Source organism: Nesoenas mayeri (genome assembly GCF_963082525.1).
Source record: "Nesoenas mayeri genome assembly, chromosome: 3".
Taxonomy (NCBI): domain Eukaryota; kingdom Metazoa; phylum Chordata; class Aves; order Columbiformes; family Columbidae; genus Nesoenas; species Nesoenas mayeri.
Genome location: NC_137544.1, coordinates 65063477 through 65085334, shown reverse-complemented (window position 1 = coordinate 65085334; position 21858 = coordinate 65063477).

The following is a 21858-nucleotide window of genomic DNA, read 5'->3' as shown; positions in this document are numbered from 1 at the left end:
ATAACTACCAATGGTTTGAGAATAAAGAAACTAAAAGAAATTTAAAGGATTATCAGTAAAATGCTATTAATTTCAAAGTTGAACAATATGTTAAAAATAATTTTTTTAGAAATAAAACCTTGAGAGAAGCCTACATACAAATCATGCTAATTCTTAAATTATTTTGGCAGAAATTGAGTTTAAATATTCTGTTTCATTTACTTCAATACTTGATAGTATTTGTATTATATGTATTTTATGATATAACTATTGTTTTATAAGAATATAATTTTTATAATAATACAATTTTACTTTACTAATAATATATTTTTCATTAAATAACACACTCTTTTTTGGGAAGATTTTTCCATACTTAAAGTACTGTTCAAACATTTCCATTTAGTCTTTACGTCAAACTGTAAGATGAAGGCAATTTATTATAAAAAGAAAAATCAGAAGAGGAGATTGGGTAAGTTGCCAAGGAGTCACAGCAGTTGTTAACAGGTTGTGTCTCATAAGCATATCACAAGATTTTACTATTTTTTCTGTTGTTTTGGAAAAAGCTGAAACATTCTTCATACATAAGAACTTAAAACTGCACTGTTAATTGTTATTATTGTGGAGAAAATGATAATGTGTGATCTCCGGACCCAAACATTTTTACTGTGATTTGATAGATTGCTTGAGAGAATGGCAGAAAGATGACTAGTGATTTATTGCTCAATTAATTATTTGCCTTCTGAAGTCTTTTTCCCTGACATATTACTAATGCTTACTAAATGGGAGAATGCTGCCGTACCTTGTGAGACATGCTCCAGCATCTGTGTCCTGACATTACCGCTGATGCTGGCTTTGTTGACTGGAACCTGTCCCATGGCAGGGTCTGATATGTCAGGACCAGCTCCATCCCCTGCCCAACCTGGGAGAGGATGAACCAGCCACGCTTGCAGGCTGGTTCATCCTGCCACCTTGGAGATTTCAAACAAAATAGACTTCGAATGCTGATCTATATATTTAGGAATAAAACTGTATGCACTGGAGGAAGCCTTGTTTCCTGGCAAGCAGTGACTTCAGAAGGGCTCATGGTTTTGAGCAGAAAACTGACTCATCCTGAATTCCTATTTCAGTGAGTTGGCTGGGCAAGACAATGGGTGGTTGGCGGAGTTGTGAGTAGGAGTAGGAATATGGCATGCTTCATATAATAGCATTGGTAAAATCAATATGAGGAAAATGCATCCAGAGATGACAGTCAAAAATTATGTCAAAAAATTGGTAATGATAGGGAAGATGGCCAGAAAGATCAGGGCTGAAAATGTCATCATTTGAAAAACTTTTGCACACAGTCAGTCCAAATATTTTTCACCTCTTGCCCAGGAACAATGCTCAACAATCTGAGCTTTCAGTTGACAAATAAATAAACAACATCCTAGACCTTGTCCTGTGGCAACAGCCTTGAAAATATACATCAAGTATAAAATGATCTAGTGATGCTTTCTGGGCCTTAAAGATATCACAGGATGATTACTGAGGAATATGAAGTATCCTACACATATGAATGAACTATTTACTCAAACCTACAATTGACAGCGTTATAGTACATTGAGAGCTGAAATGGCACAGACAGTATGAAATAAATGTAATATCAGACATGCCATATAAATCATGTTGTGTGCAACAGTATGCACTGTTGTATTTAATCAAATAAAATAATCCTTAAAAATAAATATTTGCTACCATAAAATTTTCACTGTAAGGAGCTTCTGTGACAGATAAATCAGGGCTGCGGTAAGTAAGCAAGTCTTCCATTGAAGCTGGCCTAACTTTAGCAGGATCATAGAGTGACAAGCTGTAGACTGAGTCTGTCAGGCAATGGGTGCATTTATTAAAACATGTAATTTATCCTTGAATTTAGGTGTTGCACTAGAGTAGTGTAGATTGAATGAGAAGGGGTAGAAATGCCTGCAAGAGAAAAAGCAATTATGAGGGTGACTAATTAAAGTTCTAAGGGAACAGATTTTGACTTACACTATCCCATAATTTGCTTTTCCTTTAATGACGTCCCTCTGTCTCCAATCCATGTAAATTACGCTGTCTGAACATCCACTGAATGCCAATTTATGCAATTTTTTTCTACCTCCATTCTCTTTCATCTAATTTCTGATCCTCAAAGCCATTAGAAAATTTGTTGATATTCAATTTTCCATCAGGGAATACTATTTGTTTGAATATGTATTAGCCAAAATTATGATATTAAATTTGTCAATATCTGTTTACACTAGTATTTTTACTCCAAATATGTTAAACTAACATTTTATATTTTTTTGAATTTTCCTTTTCTTCTTTTTTCCTCATTGAAAAGAAAGAATATCAGGAATTACCTTAAAATAGTCAAGCCCAACTGGTTATATTTTATATACTTGAAGTAGTTTAACTGTCCTAAGCAGCTTTGGAGATGAGTGTTATTCAAACTGTTTCCTCACCCAATTTTGAATAGAAAAAAATTCAGAATTTGAATTTTTCATGGAATATAAAAATATTTTTATTAATAATAATGCTCTTTGATCTGTTTGATAAACGTGGCACATTTAACCTAAACTGTGTGGCACCTACAGTCAAATGCTTAATCAAGATTCCATAATTGTAACTATGTGTTTGCATATTACTTTTGGCTTTTGTCTGAGAAGTTTATGAATAATTGGAATTTTTTTTAATGTGGAAAGTGCATGCAAGAAGTCAAGAGAGGAAGTTATTTGTGCCCAGTGTTGATTACTTTCCTATTGATATCTAACTAGTCTCAGAATTTCACCTAAAATTGTCTTTCATTTGAAAGAATCTGTAATTTTCCTTCATTTGAAAGAATCTGTAATTTTCCAAGTATTTGTTAGATTCAGTGTGAATATATTTTAGCTGAATACATACTGAAACTACTACAAAATGAAGGTGCTTAATTCTTACTGAGGATGAACTGAGGCTGAGCTGGTTTGTACTATACCTTATCTCTTTGCTCAAAGGACAGTGAAGGATGTGAATCTGGCCTCACTCTGACCTGATAAATGATCAGCTTGGGACAGTGATTTAAGGGACTTGTCTATACAGTTTAGGAATTAAGGATGATATTAAGAAATTTTTAACATAATTTGAACATAAAGCCAGATTCTTGTCTCGGGGAATTGACATCAGAAAGGTACAGCTCACCCTGCATTTGTGGATAACAGCCTAAGGGGCTATGTGTATGCATGGGTCCTCTATGAGCCAAAATGTCATGGTGAAAGGACTAACTCAAGTCATCTGAACTTTGTTTAGCCTCCTACTTACCTGGCACCTACCAGCTCAGGGAGGGTGGGGGATGGAGTCAGACTACAGGGGAAATGGGCTCTGCTGGGCACAGGAAAGGTACACGGGTAAAGGAGGGGCTTTGACTCTTGCTCTTTGGACAGAGAGGGTTGCCTCAGATTCAAGTTTGTTGTGTATTTGTGCAAGGATAAAATAGCCTAAGTTGAACTGTTTTCTGGAAGTTGTTTTTTAATGACTTGGCAGCTTCACCTCTCTGAGTAAAAAGTGATGATGCAAGCAAATGTAATGCATTATGGTGATCTATGGTGCATCTATATATGTCTCTACCTTTGTTTCCCTGTTCACCACAGGTTTATGTTGTGCATTCTAGAGAGCTGAAGTGGGAACCAGGGGGCTCCCAGGTTTGACAGGAATAACGGGAAAGGACAGATTTGTATTACAATGGAAGAGCAAAAAAAACAATTAGATGATAAGAAGGCAAAGTGTCTCTTGAAACTCCAAACCAGTACAGCAGCATAACCTAACCAAACAAGGGTAGTAAAACATGGACAGTGTTTGGGCCCTGTTGAAGCTCTTGAGGCTTAAAATATTTGGTTGTTGGAGTAGTTGCTCTCCCTGAGAGTAAACTGGTGACTAGATGACAGGGACTGCTAAGCTACATGTTCTTACAGAGGCATATTTTCAACATAATAGCTAGAACCGCGCACATATTTAATTAATGGGAACTGTTTCCGACGTTGACAGTGCATGCACCCTTTAATCTTTACTTTTATGCTCATAAATATATTGTGAAAAAAACTTGGCACAGATTTTTTTTTTCTTTTTTCCAGATTAAAGATGGCATTTGCAGTTTACTTTTTAAAACTACCTTCTTCTCATGGGAAATTCTGAAAACATTTTATATAGAAATAATTCTGTTTCTAGAGCATATTTTTTATCACTTTTCTCTATTGATCACTAAAGATATTTGCATAAAAATACACATACAGGACTTTATCAGCTGCTGCTGCTTTTTCCTGACTTGAGATCAAAATCCCTGTGGAACAAATGTACTTCTGAGCAACAGAAATGTTCACACAAGTATTTCTTTTTAAATAAAAATAAGCAGAGAAAGAAAAAAACCTTCAAAATATTACTTACTACTTTTGGAAAGTAGTTTTTCCTAATGGCTTCCACAAAGCTCTTAATACAATAAGCATGCTTTTAAAGCTCTCTCCTAATTTAGTTGCAACTAGTAGAGTTTAATGTAGAAAAATTGATAGCCTGTCCCACATTAGTATTGTTGTGGTCTGTTCTAGAAGTCGTGCTCTACTTGCCAAGATGCTCTTGAAATTAAATTTTTGTCCTACATCTAAAGCTGGTCAAAAGAGTAATTTTACAAAACTGCTCATGCTGGGTGGAAAAATTCAGCGATGTTTTATGAATATTTTCCCAGGATATATCTTTAGTATTCTCAAGTAATACATAAAGGAAAGTCATTAAGTTCATGTACAAACATTTTCTTGTCTGAGTGGCCCCAGGTCTTTCTAGTTATTTTGCTTTTACTTCTTTAATGATGACTAGCACAACAGGAGACTCCTAACTAGCCAAGGTATTTTGAAATCCTTTTTCCTTGTCGCCTGTTACAAGTGTTGGGTGTTTTATTTTTGTTTTTGTTTTTTCTCATCCTAAGCATCATGATTATTATTCATGGTCCTAGACACACAAAAAGATCTGGAAAACATTTCATCTTGAAGATATCTAAGATTTTAAAAACAGGGCTAGACAACATGTTACTGATTGCTTGACATAACCTGCTTGACTTTGCACTGGCAAGATTTTGCTCACCCACATCCAGTGATGACAGTGACAAGAGCTGTTCCTTCTCATCTCTACCCAAGCTCCCTCATGGTTTCTTTGCCAGCCCACCCTCCGGGCTGCTGCAAGGGTACCCCACAGGCACAATTAGAGGACAAAGTGCGAACATTGCCTTCTGACAGTGTGGGTGATCAGGGAATTAACACTGGTTTGGCACAACTTCTCCAGTGAACTTCCATTGATTAGAAATGAAAGCTGAGTCAATATAACACTCCCTAACTACCACAGACAAGGTGAAGTTTTAATCTTAGCAGAAATTTCAGGTGTCTCTGGAAAATGCTAAAGATGAGAGCACACCACAAAACAAATAACATAGCCTATGAAAGGCCTTTTTTAGAAAAAAAAAAAAAAAAAAAAAGCCAAAAGAATGGTAATAACAGGTGAGTTATCTTTATTTCTAAGCTCCAGAAATATAAGCAAAAGCAACTGGAAATCTTCTAGCTGCATAGTGTCAGGTGACATCTTGTACGGCTTCTAAGAATGATGCAGATAGGGGTCATCAGCATTTTTCTCTGTTTAAAATTTTTACTTCAAAAAAAATTATGTTATTTACTGGTTTATGGTCTGTCCTGTCAACTATAAAAGAGTAAGTTCTTAATTTGTTTATTTTAGAGTATAAAATGTATTTATTTGATTTGGATACTAACAGACTAATCAAGAAGTTTCTTGTAAAGATGGAAGATGTATGACATCATAAACTCAACAAGCTTAAGGTAGAGGTGCATAGCTGGGCACTTACCCTCTGATTATCTCTGAAAGTAGACTCCAGCAAAGACAGGAAACAAGCCACGTTGTCCTAGTATGGAACAGACACACTGGAGTGTGTCTCTGCCAACAGAACCTTCATCAGAACCATTTCTTCTGCTTGCTTTAGAGTAGTGGCGTTCATATTCAGCTCATCCCTGCTTTGGAAGGACCCATCATGACATTACCCCACTTCCAATTAATAGGATCATAGAATACAAGTAAGAAAGTAAAATGAAAAGAAAATCTGTCCAAATTGTGTCCAAAGGGAATGGTGATTCATCCTTGGCCAGCTATACTATAACTGATGAAACCAGACTATGTCAGCTCTTTGAATGCTAAAAATGCCTGTTGCACGACTCATTTCCCCCCCTAAATGTTTCTGAGGGAGATGATAGCCCATTGATACTTCTCAGTGTGCTCCTCACCTGATAACAGCAACTGGGGCTGAAATTGTTTCCTCACAAGGAACCACCTGGAAGCTGGAAAGGTATCAAAGTTGTTCCCTAATTAGTATGCTGATGTAATGTTTTAAAAGCTGTTGTAAGACTACTAAGTAAATGTTTCTATTTTATAGGAAAAGATTATAGAACTCCTAACACGTGAGAACAATACAGGAACTCTCATTTTCAATGAATTTTAATAGGAACATTGATTCTTCTAGTTCCACTTACTATCAAATTGTACAGGAGGTTTTTATGTGATTATTACTTAAGTATAAAACAAAGTGTAATTACATTTTGCAATTAGATATAGTGATAAGAAAATCTTAATTTGGTGAATTTCTCTAAAAAGTACAATATGTAATCTTTTCTATTCAAGTGAGTAATAATGAGCATCTCTGTATCCCTTTCTTTAGTTTAAGGTCAGTTCAGAGTATCTGTAAGTAATATATGAGCTCATATACTATTTTAGCTGAGCAGAACCTCAACATTGTTTGCTTGGTGAATTAGTAAATGAAATTATTTCATCCAATTTTCCAAGATTCTACAGAGTGAAAGTAGAATATGTTGTCCTTTATATGATACAAATAGATGATCCTCCTGGAGTGGTTTTTGTAATCTATGGCAGCTAAAAGGAAATAAAACCTGGAATACTGGAATTCTACAAGACATCTTATGAAATGTCTCAGTACTCCACACAGCAGTCCACTACATCTGTGGAATTAAGATGTCCACAAGAGGTCTATTTCCTCGGATTTTTTTTCCCCTGCATCTCTGGAGTCAGTCAAACACTAGGTACAGGACTCACTTTTCCTGGGTTTAATCATCTAAAGTGATTTTTAATCTCTGTAAGTGCCTAATACAAATTCAAAAGTTTAGAAATACAAAGATGGTTCTCTTTTGTGAAACTCATACATTTGATGATCATACTTTGATGGCTTAAGTCAGATGGGAAAGAACTCACCTACAGCTTTTGCCACTATACATGTAACCAAGGGCTTTTCACCCAGTGATATTATCTGATTTTGTAGTTAGGAAGTTATTTGTAGCAATATAAAAGTTCACGAACTTGTCTCACAACTTTTCAACAATTTAGTTGTGTAGGTGGACTTTACACTCTGCATTGACGTGTGTAATACTATATCACTATTACCATGATTTATATACTTAGTAATTCTGCTAGCTACTCAGTATGAACATTGAATTTAAAAGCATGCCCGTACACATAGTGATTGAAATTCTGGTAACTTTGTCATTGACTTAAGCAGAGCAAAGTTATCACCTAGTGGCTTTCAACTTGCTGTGAAGTTGAAGTATCTGTGCTTTAAGAGAAAACAGAAGTACATAAAGCTGGTGAAGCAATTGCATACAACACAGCAACAGTCCATGATAAAAAATGTCAATAAGGAAAAGGCAAAATGTAAGAAGCAACATTTGAAAGACTCTTAATTTCTGAATTGTAATTTCTTTCAATAAAATAGGTAACCTTAGTAAAATTAAAGGTGCTTTAATGTCTTGAAATCTAGTGGTTAAGTAATTCAATTGAATTCTGTTTCACAGAATAAATATGTTGAATAAGGCCATGCCTGCATTCTTTCTGCTTCATACTATGTGTTGCAGGTTATGCTTCAGCCATGGCATTTCTGGTGTTCCAAAAGGTAATATGTCCTTAGATTAAATGATGTCCTTCTGAGATGAAAACAAAACAACAAAAAACAAACAACAACAACAACAACAAAACAAAAAAAAAACCCAAAAAACAAAGAAAACATAAATATCTAGCTATAATACTGCCTTAATGCAACATGGAGACTTTGTATGACTACTGAGTTAATTTCTGAATACTTTTTTATGCTTTTTTGTTTAATATTCATAGAATCATAGAATAGTTTGTGTTGGAAGGGACCTTCAAAGGTCATCTAGTTCAACCCCCCTGCAATGAGTAGGTACATCTTCAACTAGATCAGGTTTCTCATATTATGGTAATGTTCATGTGTATAAACACCTAAATGGATATAAATCAGTTAGGATAATATTCAAATGTTTACTTTAAAATTAATTCTATGTGTGCTATTTGGCTAAACACGCATACTTGCTATCTTGATGTCAGCTTACCTGAACTGAGCAGTGGGAACTTGATAGAATTTGTCCAGGCAGGCTTTTTCCACCCCCCCCCAGTGTGTAGAAATACGGTAATTGCAACTGGTTGCTAGTAGCAGAAGCACTTTAGGAATTTCCAGGAGTACACTGCTCTGCCTAGGAAATAGCTAGATTATGTGATGCTTGTGAAATTCTCAAGGGGCAGATTGTGTTGGCTGGAATGGTTTGGGAATGCTAAAATGAGGTTTTGAGAGGCTTCCCATCATGTGAAGGAAAAAGAGGAGGAAGGAGAGGGAATTAGGACTGCTAAATATTTTTAGACTGGGGCTTTGCTATAAAGTGGGTGTTAAACTTGGCTCCTCAGCTTTGGGGTTTGAGTCAGATGTCATGATATATTTGAGATCTAGAAAACAAATGTTTTATGTGGGATCTTTTCCCTCATAAAAGCAAACCCATTAAAAAGCAAAACATGGAAAAAAAGATACAAAATACAGAGCTGTTTGCCCTAGGTGATATCAGTGCTTTTGAGAAATTGTTAACAATGCCAGACTCTGTTTGCTGTCATCAATATGATGCAAGAAAGGTAAAAAGCTTACAGTGCTTTGCAGACAGCCTCATTGATAGCCAAAACTGTTCAGTTTCTCAGAAATTAGTAAGAACCATTACAGGTGCTCCAAAGGTGCAGATCAGGAGAATAAATATCTAGCCAGCACCTATTTGCAAGCTGGTGCTTCCTCAAGCTGTAGCATACAGCCTGCGGTGGGGACAGCAGCCTGTCACAGAACACCCAAAGAAGAAGAAATCTGGTGCGTGTATCACTGTGTTGGAAGATGCACCCTTCCACTAAGTGGAAAGGTTAATATTTGCTGCGATAAGCCACCCCTAAGAATAAATTATGTGAAGTGGAATCAAATGGTTAATTCTACTGCTAATATGTCTGCTATAAACTTTAAGTCTATTTGTTTAAAGGGCAACTGATTACAGAAGCACGTCTCTGGCTTGTACCACATGCTTCAAATTAAGAGTAAGATCAGTGCCAAATATAATGAGAAGTGATTTTGAATTTCTGTATCACTGATACCTAGGAAAAAAGAGACTGTGGTATATATGATTTAACTTTGGTGGCAAAGAACACTTCTGCGAATAAGCTTGAGACTTACTGCCTGAAAAAATATCTGTCTTTAGGGCTCCTTCTTTATACATACAGTCATTCAGAAATAAACTTTATACCTCTCATGTGTCTTCAGAAGAAATATCAGGAATATAAGCTCAATGTAGAGGGTTTCAGGTTAGAGAAATTACTCATCTGCTTCTCCCACTTCCAAAGCAGCTCCTCTCAGACATCAGGTTATGACTGAGAATCTTGCAGAAATTTATGGAGACTTTATTCTGGCTTGTTACCTTCTTTTTTCAAGCACTTCTGGACAGGAATTAAAATAAATGAGTGGATATTAAAAATAATCCATACTACTTGTAAATTGAGTCACAGCTTCTATCTTCCCCCTCTCTAACTTCATCTCCATTACAGAACATGCATATGAACCTCCCCCATATAGGAACAGATTTGTTATTTGTCCTGATATCTAAGAAAGAGTTGCCACTGCTTCCTCCTTCTCAGACATCCTCCTCCCTATTTAAAAAACAAGGGAAGTGGAGACTGAAAACATATATCTCTCTCTGATGACCTACATATATTTCACTATTTAAATAACTCATCTTGACTTCCATGTGGTGACTTATGCTTCAGTAAAGACCATTCTATATCCCATATATCTGTTGTTACCAGCAAGTGCATTCACAACCTCCCATTAATAACAGCTCATTTCTTCACTTGAACTAGAATTGCAGTGTACATTTGTCTGATTTGTGAAAATGTCACAATTTCTTTACGGTCTAAACGGTGCTGTTTTCTTTGCTAGGATTCAAAATCAATGTGAGCAAATCACATGTAATGCCTTATCAGCTAATCCAATCTGTAAAATAATTACAAATTCCATTGGCAAAATTTTCATATTCACAGAACAGATTTCAGACCATATGTCTGTTGGTGATGAAACTGAGAATTCATCCTTAGTTCTCAGACAAGGTATGTTTAAAATTACTGTGTCATATGGCGTTATATGTTAGGCATTTCCATAACAACATTGTCATGCCATCATTTCAGATGCTTTCAGTCATAGGTCAAATTCATCTATTGACCGTGCATTCACAGCCAGACATTTAGGTGCAAGAATTGCAAGCTGGAATCCTACATTTCTGTAAATATTCTGTGTGGAAAGATGTGCTAAAAAAGACAAATCAGTTCTATCAAAAATCTTAGTGCTTCTAGACCAAGACTGCACAGAGAAGAGAGCAGAGGATATTTGGATCAGCCCCAGAAACAGACCACTGAAGCAGTTGAAGAGTAGTAATTTAACTCCATGTTGTTGCTCTAATTGGGAAAATAATTCAAGTACTTGAATAATGTAGCCAGGAGCTATATAAGCATACAAAGAAGTGTGAAATCCTTTTGTTTACTAAGCAAATCTATTGGGGGATTAGTAAAGATAAGAAAGTCAGTCCATTGGCAGAAAAGCTACTAGAGTCTTTAAGGAGAGAAGCATCCTTGAGATGCCTTTGAAATAATAACATGTATTTTCTTACACTGGAAAGATGTTCTGATTTCACTGAAACCTACTGCTAAATGCCTTGCATGTTGCTTTTGTTGATGGAAAGGAAATCTGTCTTTCCCATTGTTTCTGCTTTCTTTGTGTTTCAAGGAAGATGAGATATGATAGTGACTCTTCTACTCCAAAATAGCCTTGTCAGTTTAGATTTTTAGAGTTTCCACATTTGTCCATTCCTAATTCTACTGCAACAAAAAGAAGTAATCTTGGAGACCTGGGAGATAATTATATCCTTGCAACCAAGTTTTGTGCATCTGTCTATAGAGACACTACATGGTTAGGACTTGTGCTGTGCAAATTTCAGCCAACTTTGATGTGAGTTTCTAAGACTTTAGTTTTCCTGACAGCTGGAAGAAATCTGATTCTGATAGCTAGCAATCTGGTGATGCTGTCAATTTTATCAAATGCAGATCACATCCTAGAAATTAAATCGTTAGCCATCATTTTTCAGCATTTAATTTTATATATTCTGGTGTGCAGTACATTGCAAAGTGTTTCATGTGAAAAAAAAATTCTTGTGTTGGTCCAAGGAAAAAGTAAATTATTAAACTGGTGCCTATTTCTGATTTTTGACATATTGCTATAATCCTGTTCCTCTAACATTTGCTTCACAATTGTTTCTAAATACATGTGTTTGGAATGTCATGAAAACTAGTTATCATCAGCTCACTAACAAAGGTAATAGATTACTTCTATATTTTCCTGTTAATTATTAGCAATTCATAGTCATTTTACTTGCATGCGTTTTAACTTGAATAGTACAGCTATTATGGGTAAGTGTACTCAAAATAACCACATTTGGAAACTGGTAATTTCTTTACACTTAATAACTGCTTTGCTTGATGGCTGAGAAGGAGCTAAAAGTGAAATGTTCTAAGCTCTATTTATAGTTGCAGCTTCATAACTTTTTTATTTATTCACTAAACATTTTTCCTAGTAGGTTTTGAAATATGCTTTTTTTTTTTTTTTTTTTTTCCTGAGTGTTCAGATAGGGACTTTGTGTGTGTTCCGATGCTAAACAGTCCACAAAAGTCCCTAGTACCTCAGAGTGAGGTAGTTCCATGCATGTGCCTACACTACACGGAAAAAAATAATTAATCTTTTACCTTTGCTAGTAAGCTGATGATAAGCAATTATTTTAGTATAATTATCTTAAATGTATGCATGGTTCTATTGATTCCTTCTGCTATTTATTTTATTTTAAAGATTTATTGTGGCATCTCTACACAGAACATTCTACCTTTGGTATAAAAATTGATTTATTCCTCTAATTTTTCCTGTTACACAAAGAATTTATGTTAGAACAGAACACTAGTGAAAAGTGGATTTGTTTGGTTAAATACGGCTGTCTATCAAGAAACCATGTCCATTGCCTATTGTGGAAATTTTTACTATAATAAGGAAACACTGAGACTTCAAAAATTTCATATCTTCTGCATACACTAAAGGCCCCCTTTGTCACTTGCACAAGGATGGGCAAAAGGAATCTAGATTCAGTTGCACAGAAAATATCTAGCTTTGGCTTAAATCTGGCTTCCCTGCAGCCACTCTCCACTGCTGTCTGTGAGGGTTTGGTGACAAGTTTGGGCTTGGGACATCCATCCTGCTGGGTTCTTCTTCCATTGTTTTCTGAAGAGATTAAATTTTACACCCAAAAGTATCTTTTCTTTCTTTTTTTTTTTTTTTTTTTTTTGAGAAGTAATAGCTGATGATGGACAGGCACACTTGAATAGTTACTTTCTTGTGAAGACTGAGGAATAAAAGTCTCTACCCATATCTTCAAATCTGTTTAGGTCACTGAAACATGCAGGAGTCAATGGAAGTTCAGGAACTTAATATCTTCGAATATCTAGGGTTTACTTTATACCTGGACAGCTTCTGATTGCAAATTTCTAGATGTATTCTAGTAATTACAGAGACTGTGGATATGAATGAAAACTTTTATGACTTAAAAGGAAAAGTGGTGTGAAAGTTTCCTGGCTCCACCTTGTTTAATGAAAGGATTGCTGTGTGTTTTGACATATCTCCGGGGAATAAAATGGGTTAGCTTCTGGATATTAAGACTTCTGTAGCTCTTCAGTTTAGGTTGAACAGATGCATATATTTAAGGACAGTGCTTTTTGCTCAAATTCAATTTATACAAGTTTGGTAAAAAAATAATGATCTATCCCCAAAGCCATACAGGTCAAATATTAAGATTTGGAATTCCTGTACATAAGATGGGTGGTGATTCAATATACAGACATATTTAGCAATCTAGAGCAACAAGCAAGTCTACTAAAAAGGGAAGATTTAAACAAACATTGTCTAAGAATATCTTCAGCACTTGGATAGAAACATCCTGTCATGCAGGTGCTCATCCAAAGGTCAGCAAACATTCAATTCAGTACCAGAGGAAGCATGAGAGGGAAAGAATATCAAGATCCCACCCACCTACATAATACTGCATAGTTTTTACTGTATAACTTGCTCAGGATATAGGCTCTTAGAGGCAGAGAGTGTCTCCCAGGGGTTGGGACAGAAATGGTGGACCCCCATTGTTTAATACGTTGTTTGGATTCTCTAAGTAAAAAATATGTGCTATTAACAACCCCTTTTTGGAAGCATTTTTAATGCCAACAGAGTTCCCAAACTCTCATTTTGTTACATTTAAATCCGCAGTATTTATCTGTGCTATTTTTGCACCCTGTGTTACAACATTGCTGATGTCCAGGATGCATGCAGGCACAGTGTAGATTTGTATTCTACGACTTGGTTCGGCTGCATTCAGTGCACAGTTGAGAGTGGAGGATGCAAATATCCCTTCCCTGCTGCGCCCACAACCCTGAAACAAGCCGTCACTGCGTTGCTTTGTCCAGATGCAGAGCTTTCTTCTGGAAACATCCACTGTAGGGGGCTGTGAAAGGAGCCTGTGCAGTCGCTATCTACGCCTGGCTGCTTTCTTCTTTCTGTATGAACAGGTCAAGAAGCTAGAATAAGCGCCAGGAATAGTTCCATAGAATCCAATTGCTGATCCATAAATTAAAAACACTTAATATGAACTCACCCCTCAGGTATAATTTACGAATTGTTTGCAGAATCTTGTTCATTTTCAGCCACCCTCAGAAAGTGAAAAGCTTTTGTCTTCTAATAGACAGCCTTCAACTCTGAAAGTGTCCTGAGAACAAATTTCACAGGAAATATAAAATCAATGAGCTTGATTCACATTAGGATGGTATAACTGATGAAGTCCAATTCAAACTTGCTATAAACCAAGAAAAAGGAGATTGTATTCAATGTGCTTTTAGGGCAACAACAGAGAATCTGGGCAGTTCCAGCTAACATTTTGTAGTGGGAAAACAACCTGTTCTGTGGAAATAATAACCTGGGTTAGGGCCCCCCCACCCCTTATTTTTTTTTTACCTTAAGATCTTCCATAAATCGGGACTGAATAGCTCCCTGCACTTTTTTTATTAAAGTCTGTATTCCAAGATGCATTAAATCTTTTTTTTGCATTTTGCAGTGACACGAAAAATTCAACTTCCAAGTTACAATCACTAACCTTGTTAAGTCCACATTAACCAAGATTAATGATTGACAGTGTACAGTTAATGTATTTGTTGAGTACTACCTTTATATTCTTTTCTGCTTTTCAAAGCAATCATGCCTTTCTGTTGACTGAAATTATTAATTTATATAGAATTTCAATCATAAGAATATCAGAGGTATTTAGGGATATCGTTCTGAAATAAATTATATATACAGCGGTGTTCTAAAATGAATTTTATAACCTGATATTGAACTCAATAAAAGCCAGGATATTTTAAGTGGAACAGAAGGTACCTACTGGTAGATCAATTTATTTAGGCATTAATAATTGCAGATCACAGATTGTATATCATGTTACTCCAAAATAGTTGACAAGTCAGAAATGAGTTCATATATGTTTTTCTGATTTTCTTCTGTGATGAATTTTTGCTTTTTGCAGTATTACTGAAAAGATTTCATCAGCATTCAAAAGCCTTGGTATTACAGTTTTGAAAGCATCTATTTTACAGATTTATAAACAGTGTTTGTGTGTACTTCTGTACATATTGGCTTGCAGAAAAAATAGAGGAGACTTCAAGAGCTAGCAATAAGTTTCAGAAAGCAATAAGCGTCTTTTAGAGAAACTTAATTCTTATCAAACCATTTTTTTTCTGTTTTATAATTCCTGTTTTAAAATATTTGTTGTACTAACTCTCATTTAAGCTGCACTAGTAGTTGATGAAAATTTTTAACTATCACTAAGCTTTTGTTTCAAGCACCAATTACAATTCAGCTAGCATTTTGAAAAATGTATAAAGTGTTCCTGTATAAAACGAGATAGTAGTGAGTCAGAGAATATAAATCTGTAAGTTTCTATACTTTGTAACATATGACAGTGAATTATTCACTGTAGTAATTACTCTTTAACATCTTATTTATCTTACCTCTTATGTAGAAGTAGTATCTTTTATAACTCAAACAGTGCGTTCTCCTGCTTGGTTTTCAGGAAAACAGTTTCTGCAACACTTCGAAAACAAACATGAAAGGAAGTGTTTTAATGAAAAAATGGTTGGAGAATATCTACAACAGCTTAGCTATGGAAGGCACCATTTACTTTGTACTGAGGGATTTTTAAGTCCAGAATTAGAACTGGTTTGTGTAGAGTGGGACTGTCTGCCAACAAAATGCTTTGTTTGACAGATCAAATATTTAAGTGCATTTGTATTTTGAATACTGTAAGCTTCCATTATTTCGTGACTCAATGTGTAAGTCTGTATTAGGCGAGCTAAAGTGGTGGGAATGTTTTAATTTATTTACTGATTTGCACTCCTTTATTAAAATTTGTGAATATGGCTCTTTCTTACTGTCCCTAAGAACTGCTATGTTATTTAATGTAATTGATATTAAAAAAAACCATTTATCACCAGTAGAAGACTACCTGAGTATCTCATAACTTTGCTGTGGTTTACTAGCTTGTAATTAATATTTCATACAGAGAATGGTGCTAAGAGAAAAATACCTCTGAAAACATAAAGTATTTAGAAATTAGCAAGTACAAGCTCAGTCACACAGTCATATCCCAAATCCTTTTTTTATCTGCCTTCTGATAGCCATCACATATGCAGTTTGTGATAGAACCATGGGTACATCCAGCTTTCCTGGGCTTTCATCCTGTACTGTAACAGAAGGTGCTTTTTCCCCTACTGTAAAACATTCTTCCTTTAATCACAGTACATTCTGCACACTTAATGAGATGGGGGTATGCTATCATGTCATTAAAGACTGTATCATCATATATAATAAACGGGAACTGATTTAAGAGAACATCACCTTTGATGTGCTTGAATTTGCAACTGTAATTTTCTTCTTTTTGTATATTATTTAAAATTATCATAAAAATAAAATCTGTTATACACAGCTATATTGAAAACACATCACTATCTGATTTACTGAGGTCATCTATTTTCATGGATTTTCAGAGCCTTTGGAATTTCACAGGTTTGTGAGTTGATTAACTCTGCATAGCTTCTTACAGGTATCACCCCAAAAAATCCCTCCTGTCACCTGAGTATTATCCCATTACTGAATTTCAACTGTGTGCTTAAAAGATCAGAAATTGTATAGCTCATCAAGTAAGTAATAGTTATAAATATGGCAAAGTTACAGTTTTCTCTTTAGTGTTAAGTAATTATTTTAATCATTAATCTGTATTCACTTTGTTGGCTCTCTCCTAGTGCCAGGGAGCCAGCACCCCATAACTGAGAACGTCAAAGCGCTAAAACTATTGAAGCACCCAAATTTATTTGGAGGTCAATGAGTTAATACAGAGAAAGAACTCAGGAAAAACACAGGTCCTGAAGTTTCCACTGTCCAGGCACACACACAGGGTGAGCATCTCTCTAGATTTACCTGCAGTATTTTTTTGATAACTTGGTATCAGCCTTTTTAAAATACAGTTATTTCTGAGGTAACAAGCCAAGATAAACAATGGTACCAATGCAATATCAAATTGCTCATGATGTTTGAGTCAACAGCACCAATTTCTTAGTTACTCTAAGGAGAAAAGAAGCTTAACTAGAATGATGGGCAGATTTTGACACTGGTAGAAGCATACTTTCCTGCTGGGAGGTTGCCTTGAAGATAGTGTATGGACAATCAGGGAACTATTTCAATGCTGAAAGGGCACATACATGGGAATGGGGGCCAGGTGCATCCTACTCTAACCTGCAGAGCAGTTTAAAGTGAAGTCTGCTAATCTTGTGTTGGACCTTGGCCATCATGCATAAGGATTGCGTTTTAAAATTATTTACTTTATAGTTTTTACTTTAAAACAAATAACTCAAAAAAGTGGGTGGAGGGGAATGAAGAGGAGGAAAGGAGAATTTGTTTAATAGGTGAAAGTGATATTATGCTGTTCTCATATGAATCATCATTTCTTTTTCATTGCCAAAACAAATACGTGCAGAACAAGAAATGGTCAATGAGGTCTCTCCTCTTCACTGCAGTCATAAGTCTTCAAGAAGTAGTTTTCCCAAGCAACTAAAAACAAGTTTCAGTATTAAGAGGGGATAAAATCCCGAATCCAGGTATCAGGAAGACTTCTAACAATAAGTTAGAGTTTAAAATATTGAATTATTCAGACTTCAAGCTGACATGGAGGTATACAGAACAACAGTGTTAGTAAACCAACAAAGCTATGAAGCAACCTCTCAAAATCTTGCATTCTTTATATCTAATCAGCATCTTTCTTATAAATGGAAACTAGTTGTTGAAACAGGTTGTCATACTTTCATCACCTCCATTTAACTCTTTTCTTTTGAAATGAGCTGCTTTTAAACCACTGTTTAGCTCTACCTTTTTTTTTTTAATCTCTAACATAATATCAATAAACAAGGCACCAAATATATCTCAACCAGTCTCATTTTATTTTATCTTATCACAACTTTCACTTTCAAACTTTTGCTTATAATATTTTCATAAATAACTTGTCTTCTAGTTTGTCCACAGCATACCTTCAATGCCATACTTACAGTAGTTGTTTTATTTCTCAATATATATTGTCAAAAAATCACCACTTGTGCATCTTCGTGTACATTTGACCTATTGATCTGGATATCAGAGATGCAGTGATCTTATTACTTTTTTGCCATTGAGTTCTTTATTAAAAATGAACAGTCTACTCCACATGTCATTTTGGGTAGGAGCCTAATATGAATTCTCTAGTCAAAGAACTTAATTCCCATATTAGTGGGAAACAGCTATATCACACAAAGCTGTCTAATGATGCATGCTCCTCAGAGATAGCTTCATGGTATTTCCCTCCCATGCTTTGACAGGCACAGCTGTAGTTTGTCCATCTCCAGAAATAGTCACTGTCAGTACAAGCATAACTTTCCTGATGCTTGACATACCCACCTGTACCTGTGTCTGCTGCCTCTATTGCCTGACACAGATCAGTGACCACAGACACATTTCCTTCTCCTCCCCCCAGAAGGAGGGTGTCCTGGGGGAGACACTGACATCCCCTCCTTCTTCTGCATGTTGGCACGGAGATCAGGTGAATGTTCAGGAAAAGTTGCCTTAGTTCTCTGATCTGAATTGCCTGGTGAATTTTAGGACACAATAAACGGAGCTGATGCCTCAAAGATGTCTTTTCAGTATTGTAAAGGAACCAGCTTCTCTCTAATGGACAGAAACAGCTTGGGAAAAATCTTTTTTTAAAGTGGAAGCATGATTCCCAAGTTAAATTTATCCTTGAGGATGTTGTCAGCATTTTTATGTGTGGTGTAGAAATAGTACTTGGATGACTTTGAAAATAGCTCTCAATGTTTTGCACCTTGGCATTTAAAGAAATAGTTTTAAGTAAGGCTAATTAACTTCAAAGAAGGAAGGAGTAAAAAGGGTTTTTTATTTATTTTTTAGCTAAGTGCTGTCTTAAATGAATCATGAAAAATTAAAACTGTTACAGTGCCACCCCTATAATTTGATCACTGTTTAATTTGATTTTTTATTTTATTTAATCAGAGCCACAGGAACCAACTCATTTGTATTGTAAATTATACAACTTCTGCCCTTTATTTCATATACAGTTGATCACTTTTGGCAGATAAGATTGGATTATCTAATCATTGGCTATATGAAATTGCCATTTAATCAATAAGGAAGGTCAAAAATTCTAAATGTGATCCAGAAACAAAGAATTTAAGGAAGCTACAGGCTGGTGAAATCCAACTAAACTTTTATGTGTTTGAGACATTATTATTGACTATAAGCATCATTATTACTGCAACAAAGTGCTGCCTTTATCTTCTCTTGCTACTTACAGTTTGATGGACAAACCTGTGGCTCTGGTTATTGATTGTGGCTACTGATGAGTTGATGGACTTAGCTCTTTTGCTCATCAATGCCTTTGATTGTTGTTTGAGTCCATAGATAATGAGTTTCATACTGCCTGTTCTGCAAATATGTAGTTAATGGCTAGACATCTTCAGTCACTGAATATGTCACTGTGAATACAAAGCTAATTTCTTACTATTAAAAAACATATCCACAGTTATTATTTAATAGTCTACAGATAGCGACAAACCAGCAGAATATGTTTCACACTTATTGCTCTATCAGTGCTCATGTAAGCCAAGCAATAATAGCATCCTGTGCTCTGTCTTTTGAGTTGTGGGTGTTTTAGGAAGGGGGTTTTGTTCCTTGTTACTATGTTTGACTTTTTTTCTGGATTACTGTTATTCTTCTCAGGTTATTCTCTGATTCTTGACCACACTAAAGATTTCCTCTGTCACATGTCCACTGCTTTGCCAAATATTTGAAATGTTTGTTGTGACATCTAGTTTGAATGGTTTCTGCTGTGTGCTCCTCCCACTCTGATGGTATTTTTATCATTCTCTTTTCACCAACACAAATCCAAATACATCTCCAGCTCAGCAAGTCTTAGTAGCCCATTCTCTTTGTTTTATTTCAGCTATTCACTTCAGCTGTGACTTTTTTTTTTTTTTTTTTTTTTTAATTTTATGTAGTATACTTATTTGTAAGAATGTCCATTAATACTATTTTGGCATAAAAAGGTGAATAGATGCCTGAAAGCTTAATTATCACAACAAACACATCTGGAAACAAGGAAGGCTACTGCTGGCTACCCAAACAGAGGATTTTGCTGGCCTACAGAGGCAGAGCAGGTAGCTTTACTCACTGCTGGTAGGGAAATAGATTGTTTAGGGAAGAGTCTGTTCCTAGCACATATGATGTTCAGTATGATGAAGGATTAGGAACAGAAACTGTTGGTTCATTTTCAACAGTAAATGTAAGAGCCACAAGTTTAACAGTTCAAAGCTAGGGTGAGCAGAAAATATCTGTATTGGGTCTTGCCTGGACTTTTCTGGAGAAGGGTTTGCTGTTCAATGGCAACCCAAGTCCCTCATGAGTCCTACAACTCTTTGTGGAGGTATGGAGGGAAGGAACTGAAGAGGATCATTGTGGCAATGCTGAGAAAGAGTTTTACATGAGCAGTTCTTGCTGAGGCTTTATGTACTTTATTTGGAATTTCCTTTGTAGACTGAGATTCTGAAAGCGGCAGGTTAAATGAGTCAGAGGAGCAGGAACATCCTGCAGAAGAGAAAGGTGATGACAACAGATCAATGACGATAGTGATAGCAATGGTAGCCAGATCATAGCAGGTATGTGCTCTGCTCTATGGCTCTCCTTAAGAGACCTCCATATCAGAAACCATTTCCAAATTCATGGCTAAAATGACACTTAACAGCAGTATGAGAAGGATTTCAGTTTGCCTTCAGACAACACCTGATATTTCTCCTGGCACAGGAATTGCCACTTCCACCTCTATAGGCCTCACAAAGTGATCAAGGGTTGGTAGCAGTGTGTGAGTCTGAACCATATGGCAATGGAGTACAATAAGAGGAAGAGAAGTCATGGGACTCAGACATGCATGTTTCTTGTTTTAACTGTCACAACATACTGCCTCAGCTCCCCATCGACCAAAGCAGACCGCTAGGAGCTCCCTATGCTCCTCTCACTCCAGGAACATATTTTCTCACTTGCATGTATCTTCACTGGTAGGAACCATGTTAGTGACCAAATGCCTCCATGTCTAAATCACAGGAGTATACACGGTATTATTCCAGATTTTCTTTCAAATTAACTGTACTCCAGAGTCATTAAATATAAATAAATACCTGTTGGCCTCATTTTCAGTTAGATACCTACTGTATTTATTTTGGACCAAATTCAATCGCAACGTGGTAATGCCTTTTTGACCAGAATGAATCCAACATTTATTTTTTTTCAGCTGCTTTTTGTAGTGTGAATTTTGTTTGGTTTGTTTGTTTCCGGAGCACTGTCTTCAGAGTACATGACAGGCCAAGCAAAGAACAATAAAAAACCCTCTTTAAAAAACACTCTGACATATACAACATCACTAAAGTCACCTTGCTAAAGTTTAAGTATCTAATTTATTTTAGTGGTAATTTTACTGGATCCTTGTCAATAAAACTCTAAAGCTACCAAAGAGAAAAAAATCCAATGAACTTCTTCCATAAAAATATACTGAAAATATATAAAAATCATAAAAATAGACTGAAAAAAACCGCACACAAGTATTTTGTACAAAAGTTTAAAAGATGAAGCCACAGGTCAAAATCAAGTTGCAAACCTCTCAAGAATAATAAGACAGTAAACTTGATGTTGCATGATATTTGACATACAGCAAATCACTATTTACATTTTATCCCAAAACATTTACC